Raw genomic sequence first — 14,262 nt, 5'->3', positions numbered from 1 at the left:
CTTATTACATCCCTGTATGGCACCTCCTAGAAAAAAACCTTTTCTGTTCCCATTTGTTAATGCACCCTCCCTCGCCCAATTACCTTAGATTTGCTCATCTATCTACATGTTATATCCACCTGTTGTTGTTCAGTCATTTCAATCATGTCCAACTCTTCATGACATTGTTTGGGGTTTTCTTGGCAAAGATACTAGAGTGATTTGCCATTTCCTTCTCCAGCTCACTTTACAAATAACGAACTGAGATAAACTGGGTTAAGTGACTTGCCAGGGTCACACAGCTAGTAAGTGTCTGAGACTATATTTGAACTCAAGAAGACAAGTCTTACTGACTTCAGGCCCAGCACTCTATCCACTGCACCACCGAGCGGCTCTATATCTCTCTAGTAAGTATTTAATTAATGTTTATTGTAAAACTTTTCAAACGTCTGAATTCCAAAACATTACTCCAGATTAATTTTCATTAACTGCAACCTTACTGTTTAGTTATACCTCTTGGTTATTTAAAAAATAAATTCACAAAATTTATTACTAAGTGAGTGACTCACAGGGCAATCACTTCTTTTGGTGGCATAGAATTTTGTTAGGTATAATAATGCCTTCTATTTGGAGGGCACTTATAGGGATTTCTTTTGCTCCAGAAGCTCTTCTTCACTTTGGGATGAGTCGCACACAGCCTCTTGATAAAGCTGATGCAGCTGCTCCACCTGATGAGTTAGCAACTGGATCTCCTGCTGAAGGACATCAGTTTTCTGCAGGTAAATTACAAAACTGAGATTTGTCCCTATATCCCATGCGTGCTTGTTGCTTTCAAAGCCAAACACAAGTCCAGTTATTACAGTCAAAATATGGATTTCATTATGCTAGAACAACTTTCCTTCTGGTAAATTTGTGGTGTAAATCATTGGTTGAAACAAAGAGGAGACAAGGGAGGCTGATGCATGAAAATAGAACACTTCGGTTTAAACTTAATAATGGAATCATCTAATAAATTTTCAGGACATCAGAGAATATTCCCCAATGAAAGGAGTGAGAATACTAGGCAAAACCAAGATTTTTATGGAAGGCCTCTGCAACACACATTCAATCCAAAATAAACATCAATATTTGTGTGAATTGGAGGTGGAGAAGGAGAGGAAGAGATAGTTTTCACTAGCTGACTTCAGGGTTATTAATTAGCTACATAAGGCTATTGGGTCAATTATTCTGATAAAATTGAACAAGTGGTTTTACATTTTTTAAAAAGTCGTATTGAGGGGCAGCTAGGTGGCATAGTGGATACACTCCAGCCTTGGAGTCAGGAGGACCTGAGTTCAAATCCAACCTCAATCACTCGACACTAGCTGTGTGACCCTGGGCAAGTCACTTAACCCCAATTGCCTCACCAAAAAGAAAACAAAAAGTATTGATACCATTTTGGTTTTACATACAATAGATGGTTCTATAAGAAAAAAAAATTTGACAACTTTCACATATTGACTAGATATGCTTCCAAGTGATTTTGGGGGACCTACCTCAGAATTGATACAAGCAGAATTATTGGGTTTTAACAATTGGAAATATGCTGATATGAGAAATGGTAAAATTGGCTTTATAGATTTTTTTACTCCTTCGCTTATCTTACTACTGTAAAAGCTCAACAACAGAAATTGGACTATAATTTAAAATGAGGCACAAGCATTTCCTAAATTAGGAACCAACTTAGATAGATGTTATAAACAGAAATTTTTAAAGTGACAACTTTTCTGCCAACATACTCACATATATACAACACTGTTCATTAGGACTAATTTCTTGTATCCTTTCTATCACAGCTTCCTCTATAGCTGATACCATAATAAGGGTATCGCTTGGAAGAGTACCAAGTTGATTGATGAAACTCTGGGACTGGGTCTAAGTAGTTTTAGTTTCCTGGTTGAGGGTGAATGGGGATTGGTCTCTTGTAGACATTTGCTTTTCCTTGTGAAGCAAACCATGTTGACATTCATCCCAACCCTTCTGCCCATCTTTCAGTCTCTCTAAGAGAAAAATGTTTTCTCTTTCCAAGTTCTTGATAGCTTCATCAGTGTCCTAAACATGCCAATTAAATCTCTGACTTTCAAATTAAGTGATTTCACAGTCATTCTATTGCTCTCTTTAAGGTTAAAGAAGAATGCTCTATATTGCTTTTTCTTAATATAAATGTGCCCATAGACTCTTATTTGAGGGTACAAGGCCACGGGCCATCCATTAAGAATTGGTAGAGTCTTTATTTTTTAGAGCAGAAAGGCATTTTAGATAACATCCAATCCAATTCCTTAATTTTAGAGATGAAGAATCAGAGGCCAAGAGAAAGGAAGTAGCCAAATACACTGGGCTGGGAGCCAGGAGCCTTAAGTATAGGACCTGTCTTACCTGCCTTAAACAAATTACTTAATTTCTTTGTATCACACTTTTCCTCATCTCTAAAATGGTAATAAGAATACTTGTACTACCTTCTTCACAGTTTTGCTGTAATGGTAAAATGACATAATGTAAAAATGTAAAATGTAAAAAAAATGTAAAACCTCTTTGCAAAGTACTATATGAATGGAAATTATTTTTATTGTTTTCATCACTATTTATATCAGTGAGGAGAACTGGGGTACCAACATAATAGAGCAAAATATCTCCCGAACTAATTCTGTTTTCTTTTTTTTTTGAAAGGGTTTCTAGAAGGAAAGAAGGAAACAAGCATTTATCCAGAGTCTTCTGTGTTAGACAGTGTGCCAAACACTTCACAATATTATTTGACCTTCACCCTGGGGACCGGTTTCATTATTATGTCCATTTTGCAGATGAAGAAACTGAGGCAGACAGAGTAATACAGATAGTAAGTGTCTGAGGTTGTATGTGAATTCAGGTCTTCCTGATGCTCTATCTATTAGCTGCCCCTAATTAAAGATCAGGAGAATGCTATAAATATAATCTATATAAATTCCAGCAAAGTATGTGACAAAGTCTCTTCTGATAACCTGACGATGAAAAGAAAGATAAGTGGGATAGAAAGAAACACAATTGTGTGAATTTGAAACCAGTTCAATGACCAGACTCAAAGAATAGGGTTAGGAAGGTCTGTAGTAAAGTACCCCAGAGATCTGCAATTGTCCTTAGGTTGTTTAACATTCTTTTTTATCACTGACTTAGATGGAGGAACAGATGGCCTATTTATGAAATCTGCAGGTGATATAAAGTGGAGAAAACACTATCATACTAGATGACGGATTCTGGAGCCATAAACGTTCTTACAAGCTAAAAAATAAAGTTGAATCTCATCAGATGGAGTATAACAGAGAAGAATGTAAAGTCTTGCCATGTGGCCATGAGTCATAGAACACCACAATCTCTAACAGGTTGACATTAAGGACCACTCAAAGGGCAATAAAGATAAGCATCGGTGGGTTTGAGTGGTCTACTGCACATTACAAATGAGGAATTATGAAGGAGAAACCAAGGGAAGATGAATCTTCCTGACTCCAGGCCCAGCACTCTGTCTACTGTGCCACCCAGCTGCTACACTGTGTTGTTAAATTGGTTCTCTAAGCTACTTCGTGATAATGATAACAATGCTAATAGTGAAGAAAATAATAAAAATATTTGAAGTATAAAAGTGATTTTTCACCTGATATCTCATTTCTCTTTATAGCAAATCCTGTAACAAAGAAGAAAGTGATAGTGTTCTTATTCTAATTTTCTTAATCAGCAAAGCCTGATCTAAATTAAAATCTGCAGTATTCTCATGATCTACCAGTCTAAAAAGGAAATAGGTTTAGTTGGGAGCTATTTGGCTGTACTATGTTGTTAAGTTGATTCCAAAAGGCACTTCATGATAATGATAATAATAAAAATATTTGACCTATAAAAGTGATTTTTCATCTACTATCTCATTTACCTTTATAACAATCTGATAAGTCACTTCCTGGCGTGAGGAAGGGGCCAGAAAAGGTGCCCTAAAAATTATCTGCTCACTCAACCCTGGCCTGATTACCATGGCAGGCAGGGAATCCTACTCTGTGGTCAAAACACAAAAAAATGTACAAAAACATCTGCAAAGATGATTCTCCTCACCATCAGCAAATGGAATGTGCACACACTTATAGACAACACAAAATCCAGTAGACCTGAAAGATGAACAGCTCTGGCTGCAAGAGAACTCAGCAGATATCACAACCAAATAGCAGCCCTGAGTGAAACAAGACTGGCAAATGAAGGCCAGTGAAGCTGGAGCTGGACACACATTTTCCTGGAGTGGTCACAGTGATGGGGAACACCGTGAAGCTGGTGTAGGTTTTGCAATCAAAACTAATCTAGTCAGGGGCAGCTAAGTGGCGCAGTGGATAGAGCACCAGCCCTGGACTCAGGAGGACCTGAGTTCAAATCTTGTCTCAGACACATAACACTTACTAGCTGTGTGACCCTGGGCAAGTCAGTTAACCCCATTGCCTAGCCAAAAAAAAGAAAAAGAAAAAGTACAATTGGTCAAATGGAAAAGGAGGTACAAAAGCTATCTAAAGAAAACAATTAGTTAAAAATTAGAAGTGGGAAAGTGGAAGCTAATGACTCTTTGAGACATCAAGGATCAGTCAAACAAAAACAAAATAATGAAAAAATAGAATAAAATGTAAAATACTTCATTGGAAAAACAACTGACATGGAAAAGAGATCTAAGAGAGGTAATTTAAGAGTTATTGGTCTGCCTGAAAGCCATGATCAAAAAAAGAGCCTGGACAACATCTTTCAAGAAATTATCAAGGAAAATTGCCCTAGACATCCTAGAACTAGAGGGTAAAATAGTCATTGAAAAAATCCACAGATCAATTCCTTAAAGAGACCCCCCCCAAAATTTCAAGGAATATCATAACCATATTACAGAATTATCAGGTCAAAGAGAAAATACTGCAAGCAGCCAGAAAGAAACAATTTAAATATCATGGAACCACAGTCAGGATTACACAAGACATAGCAGTTTCTACATTATAGGACCATAGAGCATAGAATATAATATTTTGGAAGGCAAAGAAGCTTGGATTACAATCAAGGATCAATTATCCAGCAAAACTTAGTATAATCTTTCAGGGGAAAAGATGGACATTCAGTGGTAAAGGGGACTTTCAATCATTCCTGATTTAAAAAAAAAACAGAACTGAACAGAAAATTCGATCTTCAAATACAACACTCAAGAGAAAAAGGTAAACAGGAAAGAAAAATAAAAGGTGTTATTCAATAAGGTTAAAATATTTACATCCCTACATAGGAAGATGATACTTGTAAATCTTGAGAACTGTATTTTTCTTATGGCATTTAGAAGGGGTATACATAGACAGAGGGAGTAAGAATAAGTTGAATTTGATGTGATGATAAATTAATTAATTAAGGGGTGGAAAAAAAAAGATTGTACTGGGAGAAGATAAAAGGGGGAGGCAGAATAGGGAAAATTAAATCACAGGAAGAGGCACAAAAACCAATCAGAGTAGAGTGAAAGAAGGAGAGGACAAGTACTGTTTGAATCATACTCTCACTGGATTTGGCTCAAAGAGGGAATAACATACACATTCAGTTGGTGATAGAAACCTATCACTATCTATAAGGAAGTAGGTGGAGAAAGAAGAAAGAAAAGAGAGTGTTGGATAGAAGGAAGGGAAGAAGGGAGGAAGAAGTAGTACAGGAAAGGGGAAAGAAGTGGGAGAGAGCTGACAGAAGAGAGAAGAGATTAAGGGAGGTGGTGATCAGAAGCAAAACTCTGTTGAGGAGGGAGAGGGTGAAAGGAGAGAGAGAATACAAATGGGAAGGGGAGAATAGGATGGAGAGAAAGATACAATTAGTAATCACAGCTGTGAATGTGAATGGGATGAACTCTCCCATAAAATGGAAGTAGATAGCAGAGTGGATTAAACACCAGAATCCTACAATATGTTGTTTACAAGAAACATATGTGAAGCAGAGAGATATACAAACAGTAAAGGTAAAAGGCTGGAGCAGAAAATATTATGTATCAGCTGAAGTAAAAAAAAGCAGGGGTAGCAATCCTGATCTCAGACAAAGCAAAAGCAAAAAGCAAAAACATATCTAATTAAAAGAGATGAAGTAAACTATATCTTGCTAAAAGGTAACAGATAATGACGTAATATCAATTACAAACATATACATATTCTAACATAAACATAATGCCAAGAGAAACCCAGGAACTATATGAACACAATTACAAAACACTTTTCACACAAATAAAGTCAGAGCTAAATAATTGGGAAAATATCAGTTGCTCATGGGTAGGCCAAGCTAATACAATAAAAATGACAATTCTACATAAATTAATTTACTTATTCAGTGCCATATCAATCAAACTACCAAATAATTATTTTACAGAGCTAGAAAAAATAATAACAAAATTCATCTGGAAGAACAAAAGGTGCAGAATGTCAAGGGAATTGATGAAAAGAAATGCAAGGGAAGGTGGCCTAGCCATTCCAGATCTTAAATTGTATTGTAAAGCAGCAATCATCAAAGCTGCTTGGTACTGGCTAAGAAATAGAGTGATAGATCAGTGGAATAAGTTAGGTACACAAGACACAGTAGTCAATAACTATAGTAATCTACTGTTTGATAAACCCAAAGACCCCAGCTTCTGGGATAAGAATTCACTATTTGACAAAAACTTCTGAGAAAACTGGAAGATGGCGTGGCAGAAACTAGGTATAGACCAACATCTTACAGCATATATCAACGTATGATCAAAACAGGTACATGATTTAGACATAAAGGGTGAAACTATAAGCAAATTAGGAGAGCAAGGAATAGTTTTCCTGTCAGATCTATGGAGAAGGGAAAAATTAATGATCAAACAAGATATAGACAACATCATGAAATGCAAAATGTATAATTTTGATTACATTAAATTAAAAAGGTTTTACACAAACAGCGCCAATGCAACCAAGATTAGAAGGGAAACAGAAAGCTGGGAAACAATTTTTACAGTCAGTGTCTCTGATAAAGGTCTCATCTCTAAAATATGTAGAGAACTGAGTCAAATCTATAAGAATATAAGTCATTCCCTAATTGATAAATGATCAAAGGATATGAACAGGAAGTTTTCAGATGAAGATATCAAAGCTATCTATAGTCATATGAAAATATGCTCTAAATCATTATTGATTAGAAAAATGTAAAACAAAACAACTCTGAGGTACTACAGATTGGCTAACATGACAAAATGGGAATATGATAAATGTTGGAGAAGATGTGGGAAAATTGGAACACTAATGCATTGTTGGTGGAGTTGTGAACTGATAAACTAAAGGGTTATAAAACCGTGCATACTCTTTGATACAGCAATACCATTTCTAGATCTGTATCCCATAGAGATCATAAAAATGGGAAAAGGGATCACATGTCCAAAAATATGTATGGCAGCTCTTTTAGTGGTGGCAAAGAATTGGAAATTGAGGGGATGCCCATCAATTGGGAAATGGCTGAACAAGTTGTGGTATATGAAAGTAGTAGAATATTATTGTTCCATAAGAAATGATAAGCAGGTGGACTTCAGAAAAACCTGAAAAGACTTATATGAACTAATGCTGAGTAAAGCGAACAGAACCAGTAGAACACTGTATACAATAACAGCAACATTGTGTGATGACCAATTTTGTTAGACTTAGCTCTTCTGAGCAATGCGATGATCTAAGACAGTTCCAAAAGTTGGACATGAGTCCAAAAGACTCATGATGGAAAATGCTATCCACATACAGAGAAAGAACTATAGAGTCTGAATGCAGATCAAAGAATAATATTTTTCTTTCTCTGTTGTTTTTTGTTTTTTCTTTCTCATGGTTTTTCCGTTTTGTTCTGATTCTTCTGTCACAACATGACCAATGTGGAAATATGTTTAATATGATCATACGTGGATAGCCTATAACAGGATATTGCACGCCATCTTGTGGAGGGGTGAGTGGAAAGAAGGGGGCAAAACTTAGAACTCAAAATCTTATAAAAGTGAATGTTGAAAACTAAAAATTAATTAATTAATTAATTAATTAAAAGAAAAGAAAACATTGCTGGAGAAACTTGAAAGCTGTTTGGCAGAAACCAGACATAGAAAAACCTCTCATACTATATACCAAGATAAGGTAAAAATAGGTACATAATATAGATATAAAGGGTGATATCATAAGCAAATTAGGGATGCATGGAATATCTTATCTGTCAGATATATAGAAAAGAGAAGAATTGATGATCAAACAAGAGATAGAGAGCATGCTGGGAAGAAAATGGCTAATTTTGATTGTATATATTTTGTATTGTATATATATTGTATATATTAAAAGGTTTTTTGCAGAAACAAAACCAATGCAAGATGAGAAGGAAAGAAGAAAACTGGGGGAAATTGTACAGCAAATTTCTCTGATAAAGGCCTCACTTCTCCAATATATAGGGAATGGAGTCAAATTTATAAGAATATGAGTCATTTCCCAGTTGATCAACAGTCAAAGGATATAAACAGGTGGTTCTCAGAAGAAAAAATCAAAGCTATATATAGTCATATAAAATGCTCTAAATTACTATTGGCTAGAGAAATTCCAATGAAAATAACTCTGAAATGACACTTAGCACCTATACAATTGGTTAATATGACATAAAAGGAAGATGACTAATGTTGGAGTAGATGTGGGAAAACTGGAACACTAATGTACTGTTGGTGGAGTTGTGAACTGATCTAACCATTCTGGAAAGCAATTCTGAACTATGTCCAAAGGGCTATAAAACTGTGTGGACCCTCTGACCCAGCAATACCCAAGATATCCCAAATAGACTTTAAAAAAAAAGGAAAAAGACCTATATTTATAACAGCACTTTTTTTGTGGTACCAAAGAATTGGAAATTGTGAAGCCTATCAATTGGGAATGGCTGAAAAAGTTGTGTTACATGATTACAGTGTAATACTACAATTAAATATATGTATAAATATATATGTGTATATATATATATACAGAGAGAGAGAGAGATACAGTGGAATGCTATAAGAAATAATGAACAGGATACTTTCAGAAAAACCTGAAACTACTCACATGAACTGATGCAAAGTGAAGTGAGCAGAATCAAGAGAACAGTGTAAGCAGTAGTAGCAATATGGTATGGTGGTCAATCTAGGTGTAAGTAGAAAATTAATTTTCTAGATGAGGAAAGCATGATGCAAATTAACTGACTTGACTAAGGCACATAATATAACCAGTTATACTCAGCCAAGACTATAATAGAAATTTCTGAATCCTAGAGCTTCTTCCACTAGTCAACCTACCTCCCTCCAACTTTGATTCTGCCTTCAACCACTAGCTTATTGTTTTCAAGGGTGCCTAAGAGATGGGAGAATACCTAGGGATGGTTTTCAACTGCCTTCTACCAGAAGAGCAGATTAATTCTTTTGATGCCACAGAAGAAATTCTAGGGGCCCAAATTATGGTAAGGAACATGTGGGGATCAATAGTCATCTATTTGTGCTGTTCAGTTTGAAAAAGATGGACTAACCCAAGGGTCACTGGGCATTTGCTCAGTTTCCTACCAAACTAATCCACTAGAAATAGGACAGAAGAAGGAAAAACATAGGAGAATCAAATTATTACCTCGTAAATTCATCATGAGAAGAATACTCTTATCTTCATCACTAAAAACTCTAAAGGATCATCTTGCTCTTTCCCATCCAGATCTATAAAAGAGGCTAATCTGTGTATGGTGTCTGACGACTTTTTCTCCAAGATGGCTGCTTTTTGCTTGAATTTTTCTCTTCAAAAAAGCTGTACTCTGTGTATGATATTAACAAGCCTTAATTTTATTAATGTCTTACAAGCTAAGTGAAATAAATTATTATTTTCTTTAAAGGAGAACATTTCCATGAGAGGAATGTGGATTCTTTGCTATGTAAACCTTTGGCAAGTTAATCATTTGTGGGAGAAGCTAGGAATAGCACAGGAAATGCAAAGAAAAATTAGGTCCAATATAAGCCTCTACAAGTGAAATGTGTGTGTGTGTGTGTATGTGTGTGAATAAATGGAGAGAGAGATGAAAAGATAATAATAGCTAACATTTATATTGTTCTTTAAGGTTTGCAAAGGACTTTACAGATATCTCATTTTATCTTTACAATAACCCTAGGATGCCATTATTATCCCCATTTTACAGATGGGGGAAACTGAGGCACAGGGAGGTTGAGTGACTTGCCCAGAATCACACAGCTTAGTAGACCATAGAGCAGTAAGGCTCTAGCCTTCTCAGTGGAGCTGCTATGTCCACAAAGCCACTCCAATCAAATGTTAACCCTTCATTCTCTATATACTCAAACTCTGTTCTACACTTTATCATCAGAAATACACAGTGGGGAAAGGATTCTGGGAAGAGGCAGAGTAGGTCAGAAAATTCCAAGCTATCAAGATTTTCCCCCACAAAAGACACAAAATAGCACCTTAGGGTGAACAAAGTGCAGGTAAACGTAAATAAGAACAGAGGCACAACAGGGGTCTTCCTGGGACAATTCAGAAAGATCAGAAGAAAAATCCCAGGATGGGGGTTTGATCCCTGTGAATAACCAACACCTCCAGGCTAGGGGTTAACAACAAGGGGCAAGCCCTGGAGGTAGCCGGTCTAGGAGACTGCCTGGGTCCCAGCTACAGGAACTTTTACCCCGGAATAGTGAGGGGAGTTTGGTCATCTGAGCCTGGGAAGATCAAGGGAACCTCTGCTGACAAGAAACACCAGACCCAGCTGTGCTGTGGACAGCAGTGGGGCAAGAAGGAACCAGCACACGCCTGGTGAGTGCAGAAGCAGTGGGACGGAACAGTCCTGGCTGTGGGCACTTACAGGAGTCTGGAGGTTTGGCTTCAGTTCCAGGCTGCAGGGGAGAACTGAAGATCTAGGGCAAGAGGCACTATCCCCTCATACCCCAGGGCTTTAGGTGATTACAAAAATTAAGCTATTCCTACAAAAATGCAAAGACAAAGGAGAAAGGATCTAACCACAGAAAGCTATCATGAGAATAGAGAAGACTGGAGTTCATCTTCAGAGGAGGATATTGAAGCAAAGAAACCTCCTTCTACCCCAAAAAGTAACATCAAATGTTCACCTGCCCAAAAAGAATTCATAGAAGAACATTAAAAAGACTTTAAAAATCAAATGAGAGAGATGGAGGAAAAATTAAAAATAAATAAATAAGAATAATCCAAGAAAAACAAGAAGACTATGAAAGGAAAGTCAACCAATTAGAAAAGGAGATCCAGAATATCAAGAAAGAAAATGACACCTGGAAAATTAGAATTGGGCAAGGTGAAGCCAGTGAAATTTTAAGAGATCAAGAAATAATTAAACAAAACATGAATAATGAAAAAATAGACGAAAAAGAGAAATATCACAAGAAAAACAACAGATCTACAGAATAGATCAAGAAGAGAAAACAAAAATAATTGGCTTAACTGAAAGCTATGAACAAAAAAAGAATCTTGATACAATAATACAAGAAATAATTAAAGAAAATTGTCCTAAAGCATTAGAACAAGGGGGAAAAGGAGAAATAGAAAAAATCCAGCAATCACCACTTAAAAGAGATCGATCCTATGAGGAAAATGCATAGGAATATTATAGTCAAATTTCAAAACCCCCAGATCAAGGATAAAATGTTAAAAGCAACAAGAAAAAAAGACAATTTAAATATGATGGTGCCGCAATTAGAATCACACAAGACCTAGCAGCAGAGACATTAAAGGGCTGCAGGTCATGGAACACTATATATCAAAGAGCAAAAGAACTGGGCCTTGGCTGAAAATATCATACCCAGCAAAGTTAAACATAATCCTGAATGAAAAAAAATGGACATTTGATCAACTGTCATACTTTCAAGACTTGGTTAAAAAAAAATGAACTTAATAGAAGACTTGACATACAAGAGCCAAGAGAAACATAAGGTACATGCCAAAGATTGATTACAAGGGATTCATTAAGGACAGACCATTTACTTTTCATATATGTAAAATACAAAATGTACATCTAAGATTCTTAATAATTGGGTAGCTCATAAGAAAGATTGGGGCAGACCTGAGTATAATATAACTTTAAAAAGTAAAACCATTTAGAAACAGCTAAAAAGAGTAATTATTTTCTACAAATGAGGTGCAAGAGGAAGAATCGACATAGGGGAATTAAACAGGGGAGAAGGATGGGTAATTCTGGTAACCTACTTTCATCAGGAATGGGTTTAAGAGGGAAATATATATTATGTGTATATATATATATATATATATATATATATATATACTTAAGTATAAAAGTCTTCTAAATTTAGGAAAGTCTAAAAAGTCTTCTAAATTTTAATCATTACATATTTTGAATGCTCTCTTATGATCTGCTATGCACATGACATGCTTTCTTTTCTTTTCTTTGTAAAAAAAAAAATTATAGAAATACACAGGGGCCAATTCCAACCATTCCTATTCCACCAATTTTCAGCATCAAGAAAACATCTTGTTGCTCTCTTATGGCCTCAGGAGAGCAATCTGCTACTTCAGGCAGCTCTGTGCCCTTTCCACCATAGTGCATGATCGTCATGTCTTCAAAAATCTTTCCGCCAAAGTCTATTCAACAAGAACTTCTCCTGGTCTTTTTCTTTCCCATTTAAACTCCTAAAATGAAAAAGAATAATTCGATACACAAATACAGAGAGCACTCTTAAGCTTTTGGTCAAAAAAAAGTGAAGAGTCCCTCATTTAATACTTTTTTTTTAACTGAAGTTAAAACTTTTATTGAAGCCTTCTCCTTGCCAAATTGAAAGGCTGGCACAGTTCCAGACATGGCACTCAGCCAAAGGTCAAGCTGCTAGAGAAAAATGTGGTTTACCTTCCAGAGATGATCTTACACCTAAGGGTCATTCTAATGATTGTTGCCTTAAGTGGTCCTTCTTTTGGACTTCACCAGTCTCTGTTCAGACAATGTCTGGACAACCAGACAGAATCATCCTTTTCTCCCTCCTACTGGCCCTTAAGTTTATATTGATCTTTTGGTCCTAATAAAAGTTTGGTTCCCAATTCAGTTTTAGGCTCCTCAGCATTTTCTTTTCTAAAACTGTTTGGGAAATGCAAGTCTCAGAAGAAAAATCAGACTGTTGGATGGTACACCATATCATAAGCAAGATAAAATTAGAAATAGCATACTGACACAATTTAAGTATCTGGTTTGGATACAATCCTTTCTAGTCCTCCTATTCCTGAGCTTTACAAGATAGTAATTCCTGGGACTTCCTCAAGTATCTCTGTTGTAAATAACCTGGGCTATAATGTACCCCCTGGATATGGTTCCAGGAGCCAAGATAGTAGAGTAAGGAGTAAGTCATGCTCACTCTCCCTTACTGACTTCTAAAAACCCAGAGAAAATCACCCCATGAAAAATCCTGGAACAGCAGAATCAACAGAAAGACAGGATGCAGCAATCTTTTAACCCAGGAGGTTTGGGGGATTAACAGGAAAGGTCCTTCTCGCTCTGGTGGAAGGGAAGCAGTATAGGACAGGAGGTATCCCAACAAGCCAGTGGCAAGCCACACCTCAGCAAACCAGTGAGAGATCTTCAGCCCCAGGACAGTGGAGTAGGCAAGCACCAATACCAGGACCCCCGCATGCCTTGGCATAGCCAGGGAAACTGGTAGGCTTCAGCTTGGAGAGCCACCACATGCGCCGGCAGGCAGGTATCCTCCAGCAACCAAACCTCCCCATGCTTCAGCACAGCCCAGGGGAGCAGGCATCCACCAAGGGCTAGAACCCACCCCACCCAAAGAGCATCAGCATACCCCCAGGGAAATGCAGAAAAATCTAACCTGTCCTCAGCACACACCAGTCACAACCTCTAGGACCCCAGCTTACCACTAGGTAAGCTGCCAGATCCCTAGAGCCTCCAGCTACCAGCACCTGAGGGCCCAGCACACAAAGCCAGTGACCAGGCCCCTGGCCCCCGACACAAGAAGTTTGGGACAGTGTACCCTGTGCTCCAGCAAGAGAGCTCAACGTTAAAACCAGGAAATAGGCAAATATCAGGAGCAAAAAGCAGAAATGGACAGTGACCATAGATTCTTTCTATAGGGACAGGGAAGATCAAAACACAAACTCAGAAGAAAACATTGTCAATATACCCACATCCAAAACTTCAAAGGGTAATATTAACTACTCTCAAGCCCAAGAAGCCTTCTTGGAAGAGCTCAAGAAGGATTTTAAAAGTCAAATAAGA

The 14,262-nt window shown here is 37.0% G+C and overlaps 1 pseudogene; it reads right to left on the bottom strand.

Annotated features, from left to right (window-relative positions):
* Window positions 1-617: 617 nt before the first annotated feature.
* Window positions 618-14,262, bottom strand: part of LOC114042586 — a 45,827-nt pseudogene continuing 32,182 nt past the window's right edge.

This window comes from Vombatus ursinus, unplaced genomic scaffold, assembly GCF_900497805.2.
Source record: "Vombatus ursinus unplaced genomic scaffold, bare-nosed wombat genome assembly UNPS02014603.1, whole genome shotgun sequence".
NCBI lineage: Eukaryota > Metazoa > Chordata > Mammalia > Diprotodontia > Vombatidae > Vombatus > Vombatus ursinus.
This window is presented reverse-complemented; position numbering and strand designations above follow the sequence as displayed.